The sequence below is a fragment of the Triticum aestivum genome, chromosome 4B, assembly GCF_018294505.1.
Source record: "Triticum aestivum cultivar Chinese Spring chromosome 4B, IWGSC CS RefSeq v2.1, whole genome shotgun sequence".
Taxonomy (NCBI): domain Eukaryota; kingdom Viridiplantae; phylum Streptophyta; class Magnoliopsida; order Poales; family Poaceae; genus Triticum; species Triticum aestivum.
The window spans coordinates 575,491,122-575,495,814 of NC_057804.1; positions in this window are offsets into that span (position 1 = coordinate 575,491,122).

Sequence of the window (4,693 nt, forward strand, 5' to 3'; positions counted from 1 at the left end):
TCCTCGGCCGCAAGCTCGTCCATTTTGGTATATCGACCTCGGCCTCGCCGCCACGAGATTCCCCACCCCCCTCTAGTAGTAGTGGTAGAATGTAGTATGTATGATCATGTAGTATGTGATGAACTAGTGTATGATCATGTAGTATGAGATGAACTAGTGTGGTTGCAATTTCTCCCACGAAACTTTTTTTAAATTATGCAGTTTCATATACGGTTTCTGTTCAACCGCGCACATCTTCGACCCGCAAACGAGATCTTCGTGAAACCGCAAACGCGTTTTGCGGGCAGGGATTTTGCGGGGTCTGCTAGAGATGCTCTTAGGAGCCAATTCTCGTCGCCTTTTGTATACTCTATGTTAGAAATTATGGGCTATGCACTTTACCCTCTAATTCCTCTGCCTTTTCTGTTGTGCCAGTCTGAAAGCACAAGTGCTCCGTATGTGGTTTTGGTAATTAATGTCAACATATCTCTTGTTGGACTAACACTTTTATCTAGCATATTTCAGAAAAGTTCAACTATGGAGTGGCATGGACTAAAGGATGTGGAACCCCTTCAAAATGCTAAGGACAAAGGATTGGCTCAAGCTTCAAGATCAAGACTCTGCATTTTATGTTTTAGTGATCCAAGATCACATTGAGTCTATAGGAAAAGCCAATACTATCAAGAGGGGATGAGGTGTTGCTTAATGAGTTTCTTGCTCCACAGTGCTTAGTGATATGCTCCAAAACCCTCAACTACTTTCCCACATCCACACATATGACCTAAACCTAAAGTCTAACTCGGCCCCACTGATTCTTTCTATCCGGCGCCATCGAGTTTAGATGTCATAGCCACTGCCACAAACCCTAGGCAAATCGGTCTCACCGATAGGGATCTCGGTATCACCGAGATGGGATTGTAATCTCTCTGTGTATGTCCATTACCAAAATCGGTCTCATCGAGTTTGAGCAATCGGTACTACCAAGATTACAATGCAAACTCTCTGGTTAACTTATTACCAAAATCGGTCCCACCGAGTTTGAGTAATCGGTCCCACCGAGTTTGCCTGACCAACTCTCTGGTTAGCTAATTACCAAAATCGGTCTCACCGAGTTTGTGTAATCAGTCTCACCGAGATTACGTTATGCCCTAACCCTAACCATATCGGTCCCGCCGAGTTGCATTTCGGTCCCACCGAAAATCCTAACGGTCACTAGGTTTACTGAATCGATCCGACCGAGTTTCTTGATTCGCTCCCACCGAGATTGGTAAATTGTGTGTAACGGTTAGATTCTGTGTGGAGGCTATATATGCCCCTCCACCTCCTCTTCATTCCTGGAGAGAGCCATCAGAACAAGCCTACACTTCCAGCATCCTATTTCTGACAGAGAACTACCTACTCATGTGTTGAGGCCAAGATATTCCATTCCTACCATATGAATCTTGATCTCTAGCCTTCCCCAAGTTGCTTTCCACTCAAATCTTCTTTCCACCAGATCCAAATCCTATGAGAGAGAGTTGAGTGTTGGGGATACTATCATTTGAAGCACAAGAGCAAGGAGTTCATCATCAATGCACCATTTGTTACTTCTTGGAGAGTGGTGTCTCCTAGATTGGCTAGGTGTCACTTGGGATCCTCCGACAAGATTATGGAGTTGAACCAAGGAGTTTGTAAGGGCAAGGAGATTGCCTACTTTGTGAAGATCTACCGCTAGTGAGGCAAGTCCTTCGTGGGCGACGGCCATGGTGGGATAGACAAGGTTGCTTCTTCGTGGACCCTTCTTGGGTGGAGCCCTCCGTGGACTCGCGCAACCGTTACCCTTCATGGGTTGAAGTCTCCATCAACGTGGATGTACGATAGCACCACCTATCGGAACCACGACAAAAACATCTGTGTCTCCAATTGCGTTTGAATCCTCCAAACCCTTCCTTTTACATTCTTGCAAGTTGCATGCTTTACTTTCCGCTGCTCATATACTCTTTGCATGCTTGCTTGTTATGTATTGTGAATGTTAACCTTGTGCCTAAACTCCACTTAAACCTAAAGAAGTTAAAAACTGCAACTTTGGTACTTAGTGTCTAATCACCCCCCTCTAGACACCTCTTCTCGATCCCTTTCAATTGGTATCAGAGCATTGGTCTCCATTGCTTTGGTTTAAACACCATTGGAGGAAGATGGATGAGTCTACTTTGGGGAGTCTTAGACATAGAGTGGCTATTCTTGATGGAGAGTATTTTCATGAGTGGAAAAATGAGATGCTTGTGATTTTCAATCAATATCATTTGAACAAGTACATTGCTAGGCCTTGTGCACCTCATGTTGATCCTATGCATCCTACCCTTGATGAGTTAATTGACATGATTAGGAATCTTAGAACTGTTAATCTTATCACTAGAGGCTTGCCTAGAAACTTGATTAGAAACTTGCCTACTCTTGAGTGTGCCTAAACTATATGGAAATTTCTTGAGGAACGCTTTCCCAATTATTCCTTGAAAAATCTAGATGAAATTCTCCATAAGTCTATTGCCTTGAGTAAGATGAATACTAGTGATCCTATGTTTGGTGATCGTCTATTTGAGCTTACAAACCTTATGTGTGCCAAAGGAGATGTTGGAATTATTGGTGATATTATTTCCGAAGCTATAAAAATTCATAAGCAAGATCATTTTCAAACTCACTCTAACGAATTACCCTCTCTAGGATTTGATCCACCACATAACGATGTTGAACATGGATACTATGATGAGGATGATGATAGTGACTTTGATCTTGATGATGCAATGAGACATTTTGGTCTTATGGCAAATCTTCGGGGATATATGGCAGGAGGAAAGGAATGGGTTCTTGATAGTGGATGTACCGATCACATGACTGGAGATAAAGACATGTTTCGTGAGCTTGCTGAAAACAATGGTCCTCGAAAGTTTGTCACTTTTGGTAAGGTGGTTGGCCTCGATAAGGTGGCCATCTCACATGATAGTTCTATTCAAAATGTTATGCTCGTTGAATCTCTTGGCTACAACTTACTTTCAGTATCTAGACTTGCTGATTTCGGTTTCAATGTCCTATTTACTGAAGTAGATTGCCAAGTGTTTCAAAGAGATAATCATAAAATGGTCTTTGCCGGTATACGTAGAGGTGATCTTTACATTGTTGACTTGACTAAAAAGGCTCAACCTAGAACTTGCTTTATTGCTAAATCTTCTAAAGGTTGGTTATGGCATAGACGGTTAGGACATGTTGGTATGCGAAACCTTGACAAGATTATTAAAGAAAATCATATCCTTGGTGTTAACGATGTCATATTTGATAAGGATAGACTTTGCAGTGCTTGTCAAGCAGGTAAACAGGTTGGAGGAAGGCATCCCGTGAAGAACATCATGACCATGAGGAGGCCACTCGAGCTACTTCACATGGATCTTTTTGGTCCCAATGCTTACAAGAGTCTCGGTGGAAATTCTTTTGGTCTAGTTATAGTTGATGATTTTTCAAGATTTACGTGGGTGTTCTTTCTCGATGATAAATTGCAGGTCCAAAAGATCTTCAAAAACTTCGCTAGGAAGGCCCAAAATCAATTTGAAGTGAAGATCAAGAAGGTTCACAGCGACAACGGAACGGAGTTCAAGAACGCAAATGTGGACACCTTTCTTGACGAAGAAGGGATTTCACACGAGTTCTCGGCTACGTACACACCTCAACAAAATGGAGTTGTTGAGAGGAAGAACCGGACGCTCAACGAAATGGCGAGAATGATGCTTGATGAGTACAAGACGCCGACGCACTTTTGGGCAGAAGCGGTTGAGACAACTTGTCATGCAACAAATCGCTTGTATCTTCACAAGCTGCTCGACAAGACGGCATATGAGCTTCTCACCGGAAACAAAGACCCCTCGGAAGTAATCCAAGACTTGTCTATTGGAAAGGTTTGTCCAACGGAGGTGAAGGAGAGTACCTCGTCTGTCCAAGTGGAAGCTTCCACCTCACGACAAGGTGAACCAAGAGTTGATACGGAAGCATCCACAAGTGGGACACACCAAGATGAAGAAAACAAGGAAGTGCATCAAGATGAACGTCAACAACCTCCTTCTCCACCACGACAAGAGAATGACAACGCCAACAGTGAAGAAGGCCAAGAAGAAGAACAAGATGAAGAATAAGTTCAACCAAGAACCAAGCAAAAGCTTTCATGAGTTCGAGCAAGAATTGCTAAAGACCATCCCGTCGAGCAAATCTACAATGATATCCAAACCGGGAGAATCACTCGCTCTAAAACTCGTTTAGCTAACTTTTGTGAAAACTATTCATTCATCTCTAGCATTGAACCTATGAAGGTTGAAGAAGCATTGGAAGATCCGGATTGGACAAATGCTATGCATGAAGAGCTACACAACTTTGAGATAAACCAAGTATGGACATTGGTTGAGAAGCCCGACAACAACCACAACATCATCGATACCAAATGGGTGTTTTGCAACAAGCAAGATGAAGATGGACAGGTAGTTCGCAACAAAGCACGTCTCGTTGCCCAAGGCTACACACAAGTCGAAGGTATGGACTATGGTGAGACTTATGCTCCCGTTGCTAGACTTGAGTCCATTCGCATCTTACTTGCCTATGCTAATCACCATGATATCACCCTGTACCAAATGGACATTAAAAGTGCTTTTCTAAATGGTGAAATAGAGGAGGAAGTTTATGTTAAACAACCTCCCGG